We start from the raw sequence: 20,184 nt of genomic DNA, 5'->3' as shown, positions 1-20,184 counted from the left end.
CCTTGATGGATCAAGCAAGCACACAATAGTTGTATTTATGTGCTGCTGAAGATTCCTCGTTTCATTATTTTAGGTGAACAGTTAATTTCTAAGGTCCTGATGATATCATGATCTACCAGTTCTGCCCTCTAAGCTGGGTCGAGTGGCGGAGCCCCGATAACCTTGATAATGTTAGATAAGTCTTTAAATACATAAAGCTCCCAAAATAGTGATAGGATTTGCACTTAGGGTTTCCCGGTCCCCTGAGGGCCAAACTGGAGAATGGGTGTGTGTGTGTGAGATGGTGGGCACACACTCCATGAGTGCTCCCACATTGCCAGAAAATGACATTACTTCCAGTGCAACATGGAAACAACAGGTCATGATGGAAATGACATCATTTTCTGGTGACATGGGATTGCGCACACCCATTTCAGCTGCATGCCTCTTAGGCAGAGTTTCCACAGTTGGCTGTGGTTCCCCCCACCTTTCCCTGCCAGCCAGATGAGCATTGGCAGAGACAGTGGGTGGCGGTAGGGGATCCCCCACATCCCAGCGGGGGACTGCCAACCCTATTTGCACATGATAGTGCTAATAATATATAAAAACCATATTAAAATCAAATTTAATGCAGTAAGCATTCAGTTGGAATCCTAAAATTTACCTTTTTAAATCTTCCTTAGGATTGCACTGTGTGGGACAGCATGCCTATCAGTTCCACATCTCTACCATCACCCCTTGCTGACCCTCCCCAGCTTTGCTTGGCTTAACTGTCCTACTGAGGTTAAATAAAAAGGTAACTCAGATCAGTTTTTAAACTATTTACTATAAAAAATATACAATGGCATTTCTAGAAACGTATCATTTCAAGACATTATAAAGGATGACCTTTACTCAATGAACTTGTCACAGTTCACAATATATTCCTATTATTGTATGTCATTTTAACTGACACAACAATTGTCCATATTCTCCAAAACTGTTCTGAAATTCTGAGTTGTTCTACTTCACTGCTAGACAAATTCTTACCAAAGTAAGAAAAATTATTACTGTATCTGAATCAACTTATCTGACCTGTTCTTGAAAATAATGGAATAAAAGATTATTAGGGTTATAAAGAAATGCCTCATTCCACAAATTACAAACATTGTTTCTCCTTTGTAATACCTTATATATTTCTCTTAATATGTTATAATTAAAGGACAACTCCAAAATTAATTGGATTTTTAAAAACATTTTATTTTTGAATTGTTTTTGTTTTTATAACAGTAATAATCATAATATTTAAAACACATTTCAACACGAGAAACAAATTACCAACGATATACAAAGGCAAAGGTGCATATGGTAATTGCATTGATGAATGCCCACTGATAGATAGGGTTGCCAAGTCCCTATACTGTCCTGCTGGGAGGGGGGAGGGACCTGTCACTTACCTCGTGCCGGTGGCGAGGTCTCCTTTGTGCACACATGCTCTGGCTCCTGTGCGATGACATCACTTCCAGAAGTGACATCATTGCATCAGCCACTGGGGCACTCCCGCTCTCCATGCAAGGTCGATTCGGCCCTTTTGGAGCCCAAATTGGACCCAAATGAAGCACAGGAATGCTCTCATGGTCAGCGTGATGACGTCACTTCTGGAAGTGACGTTGCCATGCTTGTTGGGATCACATGCACAGCACGCGTTCCTGAGATGCCTGCCAGTAGTGGGCAACCTCCAGGAGCTTACCACCTCCCGCTGATCATTGGCAGGTCGGTGGGCAAGGTGGTGAACCCCCAGGAGTTTGCCAGCCACCAGCAGGCACCTGGGTAGCCTACTGATAAACTAAAGGGTTTTGATGGTTATTCTCTATATTGGATCTTTATTAATATTTTGAATGTGTAACTCTGATAGACAAATGTGTAACAGGAGTGTTTTGCAGACACAAGGATTCATTTGTCACAACAACAAATGTTGCCTAAGTTCCTCTACAGGATCAGAATACCAAAATTGGTATTGTCCAGTAGGGATTACACTACTTCAGACTGCAGTTGATTATTTACAAGATGGTGTGAGGAAAGTAACAATACAGCTCAGGTGTCTGGGGCAGAATTTGAAACAATTTTTGATCATTCAGGATTTACTTTAAATGGAAATAGTGCTTATTAATGTCTGGTTAGCGGCCAGGAAAACAATCATAATGTATTTCGTAGGAAGCATTATGGCTATACAGCTATGCAACAGAGGTGTCACACACTAACCTTTTTTTTCTTGGATTAGTTTTAGTCAATTACATCCTCTAATGTTTCTAGGAATGATACCTACAGTCAAACGTATCAAGGATTCATTAAGGCCTCCAGTTGCCCATTAGGACTATTCAAGACAAAGTTGATAAAGCTGTCACTTAGAGAAAGATCAAAAAGAGTCCAGTAGCACCTTTAAGACTAACCAATTTTATTGTAGCATAAGCTTTCGAGAATCAAGTTCTCTTCGTCAGATGCATGACGAAGAGAACGTGATTCTCGAAAGCTTATGCTACAATAAAATTGGTTAGTCTTAAAGGTGCTACTGGACTCTTTTTGATTTTGCTACTACAGACTAACACGGCTAACTCCTCTGGAACTTAGAGAAAGAGACAGTGACTCATCCTTTCTAAAGAAAACTATTGAGGTCACCAGATTTTTTTTTTTTTTTTAAGTACAATCTAGCGGCCTTTTCTGAGGAAGCTGAAGGAACACGTATCTGCAACAGAATTTCTGGATAGTACGAATTATTCACGCATCTGGCTTCTGACCTCCCTTGCTGAGCCAGGCAGTTTTGGTTGCCTTGCTGAGTGATGTTTTTCCAAAACAGACTGAGAAAATTCTTCCTTAGGAGTATTACTGGTCTTTTAGATAGAAGGTCTTTTTAAGTATCAGATCCTATACGTTTGAACAATTTGTTTATATTTGCTTTAGCTTACGGAGAGCCATACATCCCCAACATGCAGGATTTTAATTGGGTTTAATGGCATTAGAAAGGTGTAGCTATGCTAGGGATTGCGCTCATGTCTAGCTCTCATGTTTGAATTAATGTGATTTTAAAGGGAATTAATTTGTACTGGATTTTACCATGTATTTAAAATAGAAGGTACCAAAGACTCTCTGAAAGTAATTTTATTTATAGAATGTAACGTGATTTTGTACAAAAGCTTAAACTCATCTGGCAGAATTTTAAAACAAGAATATAACTTTCTTACCGCTCCACCACCACTGTAGCCACAAATGTCCTCTCCTGGGGACAGGGGACCCTCCACCCACCCAAGAGCAGCATTTTAGGGGTAATTCTGACCTACCATACTAAAAAACAGCAGAACAACAAAGCCAACCAGAAACACAATCACCTTCAGAACAACTCCCACCGTCCCTCAAAAAAGCACTGAGCACTCCAGATACTCGCCTATACTGTCCTTTCAGCTAGTTGCTATAAGCCAAGAAAGCGATGGGTTAGGACTCAGAGGACTCACTGCAACATGTGGTAGGACTCATTGCTCCAAGCAACTTGGCCAAGTCCTTGAACTACAGTAACTGAAATTCATATCTGAATATTATATACTACAGTCCCATATATGTTTTTAGAACTGTATTTTGGCTCATCTAACTAATTTAGAACTCATCAGGAAAAAAATAGTACCAAATCATAAGCAGAATTGATGTATTGTCGAATTGTGATTTTTTTTAAAAAAAATCACGTTTTCCTACAGAAAGTGTTCTTTAATTTAGCTTATTCTGTAACCCAAGCTCTCCCTGAATGTCTTTGTCATTCATCAAGGCAATTCACTGACTCTCGGTCTTCAGTGTTCTGATGCAGAGTGGTAATATATGGTTTTATTTAAAACCATAAATAGACTTGTGAGTAAAGATGCTGGTGGAAGAGAGGAATAGAAAAACAATTTTAAAATACTAAAATATAGAAGTTCAAACACAACCAGTAGATGTTTTTCTGCTGATCTAAGTACTCTCTGGGGTATATATGGGGAGAGGTGGTCCCTCAGGTATGTTAGTCCCATTCCATTTAGAGCTTCAAAGGTTAAGACCAAAACCTTGAACCTGACCGATAACTCCATGGGGAGCCAGTGCAGCTACTGCAAAATTCGGTTAACATGTGCCCTATATGGTATCCTCATCAGGACACGTACAATAGCTTTCTGGACCTGCTGTAATTTCCAGGTCAGACTCAAGGGAAGCCCTGCATAGAGTAAATTACAGTAATATAATCTGGAGGTGACCATTGCATGGATCACTGTAGTTAGGTCATGGGTAGAAAGATAAAGTGCAAGCTGCATGGACTGCCAAAGATGAAATAACGCAAACTGGGCAACTTCCACAACCTGGCTCTCCATTGACAGAGACGAGTCCAGTGTCACTACGAGAATCCTGATCGATGAGACAGGCACCAATAGTGCCCCATCAAAGGCCAGGGAGCCCGAATTCCCAAATCCAGTGACCCACGGCCCAAATACAGGACAGCCATCTTCGTCAGATTCAGCTTCAGCCGGCTCTGCTTCATCATCCGGACATGGCCTCTAAAGCTCTCACTAGAGCTCTCATCCGGGGCCAAGCCAGGCTAGCCATCCTGGGTGACATCTGCATATTGGTGACAACCCAGTCTGAAACTCTGTACCAACAGATTAGACAATGGCCGCAGCCTGGGCCTCCATTGAAAGTGTGGCATCTAGGAGCACACACAGGCTCTTCAGCATCAACAAAGGCCTTAACTGCACTCCATCAAGAGTTGGGAGCTGGATTGCCAAATCTGTCATCCCATGATCCAGATACAGAATCTCTGTCTTCAGGGGATTCAATTATCAGGCGACTCTGCTGCAACCATTTTGCCACAGCATCCAGACTTCAAAGGCAAGGAACCTTTGGGTCCTCCTACTATAGCATCACACTGTAGTGTGGAACATAAAACAATTGCAAGGGCTGAAGTTACAAAATGGTGTACCAATTTCTCTTCAAAACAAATCAAATAAAAAGTGTAGATGACTGGGGAAGGCAATGGCAAACCACCCTGTGAAAAGTCTGCCAAGAAAACTTGATGCGACGTCCCCCCATGGATCAGTAATGACTCAGTGCTTGCACGGGGGACTACCTTTACCTTTTACCTTCAGGACAACTTAACACCCACTCAGAGCAGTTTACAAAGTATGTCATTATTATCCCCGCAACAATCATCTCATCCTGTGAGGTGAGTGGGGCTGAGAGCGGTGACTGACCCAAGGTCTCCCAGCTGGCTTCAAGCGGAGGTGTGAGGAATCAATCCTGGTTCTCCAGGTTAGAGTCCTGCCATTCTTAACCACTACACCAAACTGTTTCTTCAGTTTTAAAAGCACTACACCAGTTGCCAGCTTGCTTTCATGCACAATTCAAAGTATGTTGGCTTTGATCTACAAAGGTCTACACAGCTTGATATCAAGTTTCAATACACAGGCAATACAATAAAATAGACAAGACATAAAAAAGGCAATTCAAACATAGGACAGGAAGAAGTGATCACCAAAGGAACACCAGAAAAAACAAAGAAGTCTTCACCTTCTGGCAAAAAATAACAACACAAGGGGACAGGCTAGTCTCACTGGGGAAAGAGTTCCAGCATTCTTGTGCCACTGTTGAAAAGGTCCTCTCCTGGGTTGCCACCTACCTAAACATAGAGGCAGGGGCACTTGAAGCAGGGCCTTGGACAGATTTGCAAAGGAATAGGCATTCCTTCAGATTTGCCGGTCCCAGGTATATCTGGCATCTTGAATTGTGCCTGGGAACATATTGGGAGCCAGTATAGATGAGCCAAGATTGGAGTGATAGGGTCCCTATGACTTACTTCAGTCAATGTACTGGCTGCAGCATTCTGCACCAGCTGAAGTTTCTGAACACTTTTCAAAGGCAGCTCCACATAGATAGCATTGCAGTAATCCAATCTAGATGTAACCAGGGCATGCTCCACAATGGCCAGATATTTTTGCCCAGGAGAGGCTGCAGCTGGCTAACCAGTCCAAGCTGATAAAAGGCACTCCTGTCCACAGTTGCCATCTGCTTATCCAGAAGCTGTCCTGAGTGCAAGAGCACCCCCAAACTACAGACCTGTTCCTTCAAAAGGACTGGATCCCCAACCAGAATAAGTGACTCCTTAAATCCCAGGCCAGATCTTCCACTAACCAGTAGCACTTCTGTCTTGTCAGGAATAAGCTTCAGTTTATTAGTCTGCATCCATTTCAAAAGTGCCTCCAGGCACTGGATCATGAGAGCTGCTGTAGAACAGTGGTTAAGTGGTTCAGCTATGAATCAGCACTGTACTGATTTGAATCCCACTACTACCATGAGCTCAGTAGGTGGCTTTGGGTTAGCCACTGCTTTAATCCCCAGCTTCCCAGCTGTTTTGTGTGGATAATAATAACGCTAACTTGTTCACTGCTCTGGGTGAGGCACTAATCTGTTGAGAAGAACGCAGTTGTTGTTGTTTTTGTTTCTATAGGCTCTCTGGGATCCCCCAGCAATGTAAGATAAAGCTGAGTTCCATCCACATATTAATCCAGCCTAAATCTGATGGCTCACAACATGTAGTTGCTGAAAAGTATCAGGGACAAGATTTCAGTTGAGAGAGCTGTGCCAGCCCCAAAGAAGGAAGCTCCTAAGGAAACTCCTGTGCCTGATTTATTGAAAACCAAGGACACAGAGCTTCTCCAGGGATGTGTTTTTAGAACGCTGAATGGATTCATCAAGTGTCCCCTATGGATCTTAGTGCAAAATCTTGATGAGATTATGTTGGGAAAATCTAGAGGTGATAAGAAACCTTTGTGAAAATGAAGATGTGCAAGAGGTTTCAGCTCAGCTCTTTCTCTTAAAACCAACATGTTTTTGCCAAATCTCTGCAGGCATTGCTGGAGAATTACTCTACACCTGGAGAATTTGCTTCCAAACTTTCAAGCATAATGATTTGCATGTAGACCTACTATAATGAGATTCAGATGTTACTAGCCCAAGAGGAAGCATCAAAGAACTTCCACATGGTTAAACATATCAGCTTATTAAAACAATATAGCTGTATTTGTTAACTTTCACCCTTTAAAATTATTGAAGAATAGGATCTGATTATTGGTATACCATTTATATTTTTTTAATCAACTGCATTCGTGGGCTTGGTTGTCAATATCAACAAAAGATGGAAAGATTAAATATGATAATAATTTGGGATGGAAGTGTATAATAAATATATATGCTACTATGCATTGTAATTTTAAGGATCATACAATTTGTTCAGTCTGTGTAGAACTATCCCCTTATTTACTAATCATAATATGCAATGAGACTTGTATACTATTTTGAAATGAAATGTTTAGAACTAAAAAAGAGAGAGATTCCATGGGAAGTGGCTGTTTACTGAAAAGCAATCAGAACTAAAATCAGCAGCAGATGTTTATGCATTACAATTAAACAGAAGAGGAAGAGAGGGGTCTTTATTTATTGAACGCTCTTCTGTCATATTGCATGCAGGCCACTGTAACTCTAAATCTGGTAGCGTCACTATCAAAGGGCACTTGAATGGTGGTTCCCTTCTTTTACATCTCATACTTTTCTGGCCAAAGCAGAAATAAAACATAATTTTTAATAGAAAAGGAATATGGGAAATGAGCCATACATTTATGTATTTGTACAACTACAGTTTAATGAGAGCTAACTTGGTATCAGTATCCTATGAGTAATCTTAAACCACAGTGGTGTAGATAGTGATTTTATTGCTCCAACTGAAGCACAGTTTTGGACATCTTTAGATGATTATTGGTATTGCTTGGTAGCTGTCCTAACTTTCTGGAACTCCCTGTCCCATTAGCTGCATTGCATGTGGTCCGCAAGCTACAGGGGTTACAAAAAGAGTTTAGAACTTTTTAAAAAAAGTTTTTGGAAGGTCTTTAGACTTATCTCTACCCTGTTTTTAATGTGTGGATTTTTTCTTATTAGTTTTTAATCTTTCTTTATGAACTTTACCTTCCCATGTTAAGCAACATTCAGAAAGCAGCATCACTGATCACAAGGAGGGACTGTATGTGCAGCCAGTTCCTATGTGCGGTCACACCCTGCAGATGACAAGGTGACTACATGGAGGCAGGGGTAGGGCCAGCATGCTTATGTACACTCTCCTTCCTTGCATGTTCGGTGAACATGGGGACTGTGTCTGTACTGGGCTTGTAAGATAGCTGCTCAGAATTCCTTTTGTGACTAGTGGTCCAGGATCTTGAACCAAGGGAAACATTTATACTTGTGGAACTTCATAAATAACAGTTTACTTGTTCCTACTGTGGAACATGTATGCTACATGATTTCTATCCATCCCCACCCTTTGTGTGAGTATATGCTGTCAAGTCACAATCAACTAATGGCAACAACAGCAAGGTGCTTTCAAGGCAAGTTAAATGCAGAGGTGTTTTGATATTGTCTTCCCTGGTGGTTGCTCATCCAAGTACTGACCCTGTTTAGCTTCCGAGATCTGTTGAGATGGGCCATATCATGCCATCTTCTCTCAACGCCCCCCCCAGCCCCACCCAATCAGAGGCATATATTTTGCTGTGAAATCCATTTCAGTTGGACCGTTGTTGAAATCTTTGGGGAGCCCTGATGCTGGCCACATTCTGGTACAGTACTCCTGTATGTAAGAATGAAACATAAAGTGGTCTTTCTCTTTTTCTCACTTGCCAAAGGACAACTTTTGACATTCTCTTACCAGTGTGATGCTGTCATGATTGCTCCCCTACCAGTCATAGAACATTAAGTTCTCTAGACTTATGCTTAGCACATCTCCATCCCTTTGTTCATAAAAGGAGGGCTCTCTCCAGGTTAAATCATTCTTCCCAGAGGCAGAAGAATGAAGCCACTGTCAGGATTTCTTGGCATTCAAGGCTTTGGACTTACTGGTATGCCCTAGCAAAGCAGCAGATTCCTTGTGGTTGCTGGGTATACCCTGTGGTTTGGACTGGTGGGAGAATTTTGTCATGTAAATCTGGAATGACCAATGCTGAATTGAGAGCTTCCACATGATATGTCAAACTTTCCATAAGATTGTCAAAGTCCTTAGACTCCATATTCAGCATCGTTTCACTTGCATGTGAAATCCAGTCTTTGTGAAGAGAGTAGCAGCAGCGATTTGGTATCTAGCCAATGCCAACAGCTACAGACAAGTGTGAGAATAGTTTGGAATCGGGCTGTCCATGGTAGGGGAAAATGTTCTAGTGGTGTGTTTTGCATTGGAACTCGATCCGTTATGAAAGATAGTGTGCCTTGGAAAAGAGATCAGCAAGGTAATTTATTCCCCAGGGTTTTTTTTTAAATAGTTTAATAGCATTTAATGTAATAGCATTATTTTTACTTATATAGATTTTTTCCATGTCTGAAACCTGAAAGGAAGAAAGTGGAATGTCTTAGAAGTGCTGTTCCCTGCCCTCCCCCATATTTGTCACTTCAAAAGAGATCAACAAACTAATCAACAATTTTCTCTCTCTCTGTTCAGATCATGGATGGTGTTGGTGTTTTTGGCTTTCCGCACTGCATAGGGGCTATAGATGGCCCCCATTCCAATGGCCCTCATTCCCATTTGTTCTCCACAAGGAAGGAGCAACCAGTATGGAAATCAGAAGTAGATTTCATCTATTCTGTTAAAGGGCACTGTAAACCACAATGGGAGGTTTATAGACACAGAGGTGGGATGGAATGGAAAAATAATCATGCTTTTGTTTTCTGCAACTCCTCTATCTGTGTGGCTATGAATGCAGGGGCTTTTGTGCTAGGCAGTCCAACATCAACTCTTGAAGCCATTTCTATCCCTCCTCTCATTTTTTCTGATGAAGCGTATCCCATGTGTAGATGGCTCAGGAAGTTCTTTGAAATGTGCAGTCTCTTGAAGGCTCTGTGCTGCACATGGAATGTAGTAGAATGTACCTTTGGGTAATTGAAGAGTCGTTGAAGATGCCTCTCCACATGACTGAGCATTGCAGAAGAGAATGGGACTTCTTTAGTCACAGCATGTGTTATTCTGCACACTGTGTGTGAGGAAAAGGGACATCAGGTTCTTGGGGATTTGTGTGAGCCGACAGAAATCAGGATGCACTTTGCTGAGGAGAACTTTCACGCTAATGACCACAGACATTCAGACGAGGGCAAGCTGGTAAGGGAACCAACTTTATGATTAGAAATGTAGCCCACTGAAATTCTCCACCATTTGGCAAAACAATGAATTCTGAGTTACTATGTGTTTCTGGTTTTGACATATTAAGAAAGTTTTGAGTGGCCCATGAGTTTGCTTAATAAACTGTTGTGTTCTGTTTAAATCTTTCTCCTCACTCTTGTCTGAGGTGTGTGGATGGATGGTCGTGCAGGTGAAATACTCATTGCCAATGTTGGCTGCAGTGGCTTTCTAGATTTTTTCTGTTTGTGTGTGTGTTACTTTCATCTTTCCTGGGAAAAGAAGACTGATGACTCAGCTGACTGAGTCATCATTCTTTCAGCAACACAGTCAAGTCCAGCCACCCTCCTCTTTATTGTCTTCATTAGTAAAGAGTGTTCCTGGAGACAGCTCAGCCACAATCTTCTCCTGTGAACCTTTGGAAAAGAAAGCACAGTACTTGTTAGTCCTTCTTGAAATGTGTCCCCTCAACATGGTCCAAAGAATTGAAACAACCTATACCATGGAAAGCAGCAAGAGGGATCATTTAAAGTTGCCTTTTTTAAACAGGTTGCTGATCATTTCTTAAAAACATTATAAAACAATTCCTGTGGAGTCAAAAGATGGGATGCATTGCATTGCACAGCAACATAGTGAGCAGCATCAAGAGCAAAGCTTCCCTAGTAACCATTTTGGATCTGTTAATGGCTAAGTATCATCCTCTGTGGTTCATCCAAAGGAGTTTTGCAACTCCTTCCTATTTTCCAAACAGTATTGATATGGAGGATAATGTCAAGTTATCAATTACCTCTTCACATAAAATTATCAATTTCTATACCACTCAAAAATATATCTGATTGATTTCATTAGTCCTTTTTTAAAAAGGACATTCCCAAAAAGGGGAAGCAGTATCTTGATTATGTCAGGAAGGTGAAAGGAGTTGATTTTCTTTGTTGGGTTGCTCATTCTCAGTGGATCCAGAGGTAGCTTCAGTCCCTTACTGAGAAGAACAGAGATCTGAAAAATCTGTCAAAATAGAACACTTACACAAAAAATGGGTTTATGTGGGGACATGCATCCTGAGTAGTTTTGGTGTTCCTCTATACTCATGTTTCCCACAGCATACAGGTACCTTAACTTCTGTGCCAACCAAACTTCAAGGCCATCCTTTGAAGTAATCACACCCCTCTACAAAAGCAATTGTTATCCTGGAACACCTTCAGGATGTCCCAAATCTGCATATGCTCACAGTTAATAGCTGCTTGTTACTCCTATGGGAAACAAAAGTGCAATCAGTCAGGCTAATGGCAACCAAGTTGGGGGGGGGGACCTACCTGATTCCCCAGAAGCATCAATCATAGTTACATTCCTCATCGGCAAGGTTGTTTTTGTTTGAGCAGTTCTCCCCTGTTCCTGGTTGGAAAATTATGAGATATTGGTTGTCAGTGTATTGTTGGGTAGGTGGGTAGTTGGGCAGTGATTTGGGCATTCTCCAAATGAATACTTTCTTACCTTGAGAGTTAGGTGTAGAGATGCAAATGTCTGCTGAGTCAGTGGTGATCAAATCATGGGTAAATACTTCTTCTGATCTCTTCTGCAGCTCCAGAGTGTTGCCCCAGTGTATGGTCATTATCTCCAGATTCTAGACAGACATTTGGTCTTAACATTTGCATCCCCTCAAACGATGCACCATAAATCTCCCTTGTGGATTCCTGCTTGCAGATCCAGGGAAGGAGCAATAGTAATCTAAGGAGAGTTTCTCAGACACAACAGGGAGAGGTTGGGAGAAAAAAAAGATGAGTCATTCAAAAAGGAGATAAAAGAAGATAGAGAGAGAGAGCAGCTACAACAGGACCACAGTCTGAGGGCTAGAAAAGTAGACATGACTGAATGTTGAAGGAAATGTTTGGCAAATATTTTTTTTTGTTTCTATTTGCCTACTGGTTCTCCTCATGACTTTGTAGAAAATACAGGCACTACTGGGCTCACTTGCTAGCCTGAGAACTCTGCCATTATTTTTCTCACTTATTACACCATCTGTAAAATCTGGACTTTTGTTTTCCTGAAATAGGAATTGGTGGGGAAAGCAGAAATTAAGGCTGGAGATATAGATACCTCTTGACTCATTGATTGTTGACAGTACTGGTGGTCCATGGGCCCTCAACATTTTAAACTTTAAGGATTACTTCTACCATATTCGGGAACCTGGTCCAGGATGGTGTAAATGGAAAATGAATTAGGAGGGAGGGAAGGCAATGCAGCAAGTAAGGAATCAGAGCAGAGGCCACCCCTTCAAGCAAGCACACAATAGTTGTATTTATATGTGGTTGAAGAGTCCTCTTGTTTCATTCTTTTAGGTGAGCAGTTAATTTCTAAGGTCCTGATGATATCATGATCTACCAATTCTGATTTATATTAACTTGTTGCTCTAATCTTTAACTACGTTTTATGTTCTTAATTATTATTATTATTTGTTCCTGCCATTATCTGTTCTCTGAGTTATTTCTATTATTTACAGTTTATTTAAGTGTAGCTTGTGGATTTTAATTATGTTTTATCTTTGGAGTGTGATAGACTTGTTCATCTATTTTGTTATCTGTTACAGTAATTATGAAAACAGGGTGTTTCATAATTATAGTAATTAATATGAAAACAAAACAAATTCCCTACCTAAATAGCACATAATAAAAATACGATCTCCTTTTGTTTTGTTTCAGCAACTTGCATTTCTCTCTGACCTGACCTATTTCCTCTCTGTTGTATATTCTTAATAAGGTGTAAAGCTGTATTCCTTAGGAGGAGTGAGGAGCTCTGTGTTTTCTTGACTGATTGCATATCAATTGCAGTAGCCACTAAGATTACATATATGTTTGAGGTAGTCCAATCTTGAAGAATATAGGATAGTACTTTGAATCAAATAAGAGTGATTTCTCATTTTGGAGAGTAAGTAATGGTTGCCTTTTATTGTTAAGAAAGGACTCTTGGGACAATTCCACACAGCCTAAATACCTTGACATGGACTCCAAGCTACATTGAACTGGCTGTTTTCACATGGTCTACTTACCACAGCTTTTTTCTGTATTGGATTCTCAAGTATACAAATTAGTTTGATTTTCCATTCTTCCTCACATGAGAGCATCTATTTGGGATTACACCAGTCCTTGTTTTCTGCACTACAATCAAAGTGCCTTTACTGTTTCAGAGTAAACAGGGGCCTTGCTTACATCAACATTCATGTCAGCTATGCCTTTAAAAATTTTTTTGCACATGAGTGCACATTTCAGTGTCTGAACATTTCAGTGTTTTCTCCCCTTCCCCACTACTCTAATTTAATGATGGGACATCATATTTCCAACTATTGCATTTTCCAGAAGAGTGGTTAATTGAGATTGAGGATTTCTGGCAAGAAATGTAGGGAAATAATTGTGATTGTAGATTCTCCCACCGTCATTCACTTTCTGCCCAGTGGTGTTCTCTGCTCATCTACTCACCTATATTGAATCATGAATGTTTCAAACCTGGCAGTGTTATCTTTGATACAGATAATCATTATGGCCATGAAGAGCACCTTGGATGCATGCTTGATATATCTTAGGTGGGTCCTATGGAGAAAGACATACCTCTGCATGAAAACCTCTAGGACAAACACTTCAGTTGCTTCTGTGTACCACAGCAGAATAAACAGAAAATGAAGGCAGAGAGGGCTTGTTCTTGCTGGGCTTCATATCTCCTGTCACTGGTGGGTCACTCTGAGAAGCAACAATTGGTGGGACAACTTCTTTCAGAGAATATGGGATGATCGAGAGTCGATCAGAAATTTCCACATGACCCACAAAACTTTCTCTGAGATTGTGGCAGCTGTGAAAAGAAGACTGTTTTGGCAGCAAACCAACATGTGGAATCCTATCCCTGTCAAGAAATGTGTAGCAATGGGGGTTTGGTACCTTGCAAATGCCAATACTGATAACCTGGTTGAACAGCATTTTGGAGTGGGCATGTCCTCAGTGGGAGAAATAATGTTGGACATATGCTTTGCCAGAGAGTTGGAACTACTTCAATAGATTGTTTGCCTTGGAAATGAGGTTGGAAAGATAACTCCACACCCTTTCTATGTACTTAGTGTTCATTTGTATTCAAGCATATTTATGAAGCAAAGTGCTACATTGAGTGGTTGCTTCACTTTGATGTCATCAAGTACTGTACATTTGTTCATACAGATTCATGATGCACTATGAGTTGGTAATAATAGTATAACACTGCACTGCTGCAATACTGCATTTCTGGTTTTGCATGTAAGTATTCTGTAGTTTAGTGTGAAAGTTTCATAAAGGAATTGTCTTCCAACTTTTCCAGATCATTTATGGTTTCCAGTGCATGGAGTTTCAACACTGCATCAGGGCATGGATGGAATGCACATTCCAATGCTTGCTCCTGGGGGTAGAATCAATCAGTATGGAAACCATAAAAAGTACTGCTCAGTGTTGTTGCAGGGTGTTGTCAACCACACTGGCCGATTCTTCAATGTGGAGATAGGCCAGAGTGGTAGAAACCACACTGCATTTTTGTGTGTAAACTCTGCCATATGTGCTGTTATGAATGCTGGGGTCTTCATTCCAGGGAATCTGATACTGACCATGGATGGTGTATCTACACCCCCATTAATAATATCAGATGCAACATTGGCTCATGAAGCCATATGGGAGACCACTGAATGCAAAAGAGAGACCTTTTAATTATGCCCTCAGCAAGGCAAGGAATGGGGTGGAGTGTGCTTTTAGACACTTAAAAATGTGACGAAGATGTCTTTCTTCATGTATCCATGCATTTGAAGAAAATGTAACCATTGTTATTACAGCATGTGTTGTCCTCTACAACATTTGTAAGAGTAAGGGCCATGCTGTGCTGGTAAACGCTCTCTCCTCCTGAGCCACTTATTATTGCCAGAACTCAAGTACCCTTTGAGAGAAATGATAGGCAGAATCTTGACACTGGTAGGAAGGTTAGAGATGCCCTTTCAAAGTTTATGGTAGAAAACATGGTCTATCAGAAATAGTTCACATATACAGATGTGCTAAAAGCCTACATATTTCCCTTCTTTCAGACCTCCTATTAAACACAGTTGCTTAGCATGAATATATTCTTCAAATTTAATCTTTCCAATGAATACATACTTTGGAATCTGTGTCTGAAATGTTCATCACAGGAAAACTATGCCAAAAAAAAATCCCTTCCTTGGAATATACACAATGCAAACAGGAACTTCTGGATAAATGTTATCCTTGTTTTTAGAGGTGAGGACGGAATATATTAGTCCAATCTGCAATTTTTATTAATAGATGGACTTGCTGTTTATCTTCAGAGCTATTTTGGCACATTCAAGGAAGTAGAGAAAGGTTTCACTGTTCTCTGCAGAGTTTGCAGGGAGAAATAAGCATCAGTTTGCTTGAAAGATGCATGTGCTCCAGATGAAGGGACAGTTGACAATTCACACATTTCCCTGTGGAAATGGGATTAAATAGGAAAAGTTTTGATTTTCTTAGATTGTTGCTTTTGAACTAGGTGCAATATGTACTTTGATTCCTTGATAGTTTAAATAAATGATTATGAAACACTGTTTCCAATATTATTTTCCATATCAGAACACAGTTGACATCTTTGGGTGTGTGTGAGTGTTTTACGATATATAGTACCTAGCCTGTTGTTGCTTGCTGGAATCCACTATGTGGAATCCACAGCAAAAGCATTCAACTCTACAGATAGCACAACCTGCCCCCCTCCCAGCATTCATTCTGGAGGGGGTTTGCGACTGTTACAAGCTGACCTGCAAAAAAAGAGAGTATTTCCATTCCAGACATAAAAGTAATTGTTTTGTGGGGTGGGTGGGTAGGACTGGGAGAAGTAAATCTTATTATCCCCATGTTTCTATCCTTAACTCCTCTGTACTTGGGGGTTGGGTTGGAATACGGATTTCCTCCATGGCTTGCTCTGTATGGCCCCGAGACTACCCTGTTATAGTTCAAATCAGCCATTAATCTTCGGATGGGGGAGGGATTGCCTGTGGTAAGCAAACCACTACAACCATTGATTACACAGTGGTGGGGGGAGTATCCACACTGAACAAATCAAAACAAAGTTCCCAGGTCAAGAAAATTGTCCACCAATAAGAAAATACACAAGAAAAACTTCACTGTTTATAAGGTGGGCTTTGGTGCTGGTCAGAAAATGGCTCCTAAAAGAAGGGGCACGTTCTGGTAGTTTGAAGAAGTCTCTCTACTCCTTAAAATCATCCTTGAGAATGGCAATTCCAAAGTTCTAATGGCCAGCACTCACATCAAAATCAGCCAGTCTATAAAAAGATTGCAGAGGAGATGTGGAGGAGGGGATATCCAAGAATGCCAAAACAGTGCCGCAGAAAATTTAAGAGGCTTAGGTGTGACTTTATGGACAGTCTGGAGGCCTGGCAGGGCATCCCAAGGACCAGTAGGCAGGTACTTCACCATCAGGAGCTTCTGCTGATTTGAGACAGAGCATGCCACCCTTGTTGGAAGAACAGATACCATGAAGGTGAGTTTGCTGCAAACATTCACCATTTGAGTGGTGTTCCTCCTTGGCTACACAGTGACAGGTGGAAAGTCAGCATTGTAGGATCAGTTTAGAAGGGAAATTTCAGGGTTGCTTCTGTTAATGGGGAATTATGTTGTGTGCTCTGTTGTTATTTACTTTGCTCTCTGTTGTGGTGGTTGGCTGGCAGGGGTGGGGGTCAGATAGGGACCTGTTGATACTAGAGGGTTCCCTGAGTGTGCATTTCATGAGACAGACTTCAGAAAGAAAAAAGGGAACTTCTTCACTCACCTTGTTTACAAAATTCTTCATAAATGTCTGCACACCACATGTATGCCCCCTTTTTCCTCTTTACAATCATATTTCGAAGAAGACAATTGGAATCATCACAGGAACAGATGGAAAAGGCAGGGGAAGTCCCCAAATGTGGCCTTTTAGGAGAAGTAGTGGAGACTGCTGCTACTCAGGGAACTGCTCCTACAGAGACCTCCAGTGAAGTCCCAGGTAGATGATTATTAGATCATGGAAAATGTATATGTTCACCACTCTATGCAGGCCCTAATTTGTTTACAGTTGTGGTATATAAACAAGCTGTCATTATATTTTGTATAATAAAACATGCCCCCATTGTAGTACATTGTATAATAAAACACACACACCAATTTTCTGCAATGTCAACAGGTACTTTCTGGGACCCACCACATCACGAATACTCTACCAGTAGCCAACCACAAGTGGAAGTTTCTTTGGATGAATTGCACATGAAAGTGGAGGGAATGCACAGATTCTGCCTCAGCATGTGTTTGTATTTCCTTTTGTTTCTGCTTTCACAAACGGTCTTTATTGCAACGTGGATAGAATCATGTAGGTGCCCTTCTTTTTCTTAACAGTAAAAAAGTGTAATGGAAGGATAAATGCACTTGAGTATGGGCTTAAGAAAGGCAAGAAATGCATGAGGGAAGAGAACAATATCCAGAGAAAGCAGCTGGAGAGTCTAAAGAAAGTCTCTAAGCTGGGTCATTTGACCAAGTATGAATGTTTCTGCGGGATGTAAATACAGTGCTTAATTAGGGCCGATTCCAAACGGCCCTCCCCATCGCGAAACGTCGCGCGTTGTCGCGCGTCGTTGCGCAGAAAACGCAAAATATCGCGTTTTCTCACGCGAGTTTTGCGCGATGTCGCGCAAAACTCACGCGAGAAAACGTGATATTTCGCGTTTTCTGCGCGACGACGCGCGACGTTTCGCGATGGGGAGGGCCGTCTGGAATTGGCCTAGGTGTTTTCTATCAGTAAATTAAGGTTTTTTCCCTCTTTCGTACAATTCTAGCCACATAGGTGACAAAGTTGCATAATGTACCTCTGTATAAACAATGAAGAAAGTTTGTTAAATGCTAGCAGTTGCATATGTTTAACTGTTAAGGAATCTTTCTGGGATACAGACAAATTTTTGTTATGCAACATGTTTCTTATTAGATTGTGCATTGAAAGAAGAGAAAATTAGGAGCATCATCAAATATTTATTTTCAAGCAAAAAAAGAAGCTTCTTGTAGAACAAATACCTTGTTAAGTACGCCACATGCTCAAAAAACAAACTGGAACATGGGTGAAAAGCTCAAGTAATGTTTACAGGCAATTCATCAATGCTGCTTTTTGCAACTTGAGAAGGTGCATCTGACAGGGGGCCATGGGAGTGGGGGAGAGTCTTGGGTTAGCCTAGGTGGCATTACAGGTGTGCTGGAGCTACTATATCTTATCTGACATCTATGCATAAACATAGCACATCACGATTGGCAGAGGATCTTCTGGCTCTGGTAGGAAGAATGTGCAGCAGGGTGGGGGCAGAGCCAGCAGAGAGGGAGGGAGAGGAAGGCAAGATTTTGAAAAAGCAGCAGCAGCAGCAGCAGCCAACAACAGTAGCAGTCTAAGTGGAACTGGAAGTCCCCCCTGCAAGCTCAACCTACTTTTTAAAAAGCTAAGTGGCTGCAGTGCCAATTCCTCAAGCTGCTTTATGTGTTATGGTTTCCTATCAATTCTCTCATACACTTCAGTGTTAAACATGGGCATATTTCATGGCCTCAGAAAGGGGGGGGGCTTTATTCTCTCTGTCTGGTATTTGGCAGTGTAGATGTCCTAGTGAGTACTGCAAAACTCCCGAGCTTTGTCCAGTTCATATAGAAAACCAGAAGGTACAGATCTAAGGGGGGGGGGGTACTTTCATTGAAACCAATGGGAAATAATAATGAAATAGAATTATTTATTTATTTATTTATTTATTCTATTTCTAGCCCGCCCTCCCTGCAAACAAAACAGTAACAAAAGAAACAAAAATGAAATGAAACAATATGAAAAATCACAATAACAAAACAGTCTCTTTGGGAATTAATAATAAAAACAAAAACTAAATGGAACAAGTAGGGTTGTGCACTGGAAAAAATTCTGTTTCAGTTTCTGATCTAGGCTTTCTGAAGAAACAATGTACCATTATTGTTTTTTTCCAGAGGGGGATTTGTTGGCTCAGATCTAATCTGGGATTTTTTTGTTATTATTGGCTAATTTCGCACTCACATTTCAAATCGCCATTAGTGAGCATTCACCATGATCTCAATGGCATTGGTTTTGTGCCTGCGCGTTTTACACTTTAATAAAAGATTCGATTCGAAGTCCTACATTTAATTTTATACTTGTTATCAGGCACCATTTCAGTAGCGGGTTTTATGGGCTCTGAAATCCACGTCATGTCTTTTTTCCCTTAACCCTCCCCCTTCAAAATGCCAGTCCTCCATTTGTCCAATGTTCCCACAGGAGATTTTGAGAGGATTGAGGCTTTTATGCACGGTATTAAACGGAAGAAATAATTTTGGATGACTCCTGTCCAGCGATTGTTAAACAGTTTATTGGCAACTTTACGAAGGCTTTGGAAGAAACGTATGTTCAGCGAAATGGGATATCTAGCCGGGCATACCCGTTGCCACCCTCCCGTCGGGAGCAGTCCCCGGTGGGCGGACACTCCTAGACTTCAATTTTCGTTTATTACTACGTTTACTTGTGTTTGTGCCTGAATCAAAAGGAAAGAAAAACGACACTGAGTAAAACATTATTTTGCAACACAATGGTCTGTGTGGCTTTGCCTTGTTTTTTTGCATTTAAAGACCGTTCCCCTCTTCGATTTTGGCAATGTTCCCACATGACAACGGTAAGGGTGTGAAGTAATGTAATGTTGCATTGCATTAAAAAAATAAAACCTGGGAAGTAGTGGCAGGGAGGCACAGTGGTGGGATATTTTTATATTGGTGTGTGTGGGGGGGATATTTGCCCTCCCATGCATACCAAGCACCTCCAGTCTGTCCGGTTAGGCACCAAACGGTGCTTCACCATGTGAGTTTGCAGGCACAGCAGTGCCCACCTGCTCCCCCACACCAAGCACCTCTAGCTTGCCCAGTGAGGCACCGAATGAATCTTCACCATGCGAGTTTGCA

Source organism: Eublepharis macularius, chromosome 1 (assembly GCF_028583425.1).
Source record: "Eublepharis macularius isolate TG4126 chromosome 1, MPM_Emac_v1.0, whole genome shotgun sequence".
NCBI lineage: Eukaryota > Metazoa > Chordata > Lepidosauria > Squamata > Eublepharidae > Eublepharis > Eublepharis macularius.
The sequence above is the reverse complement of the archived record's forward strand: the minus strand, read 5'-3'. Positions refer to the sequence as shown.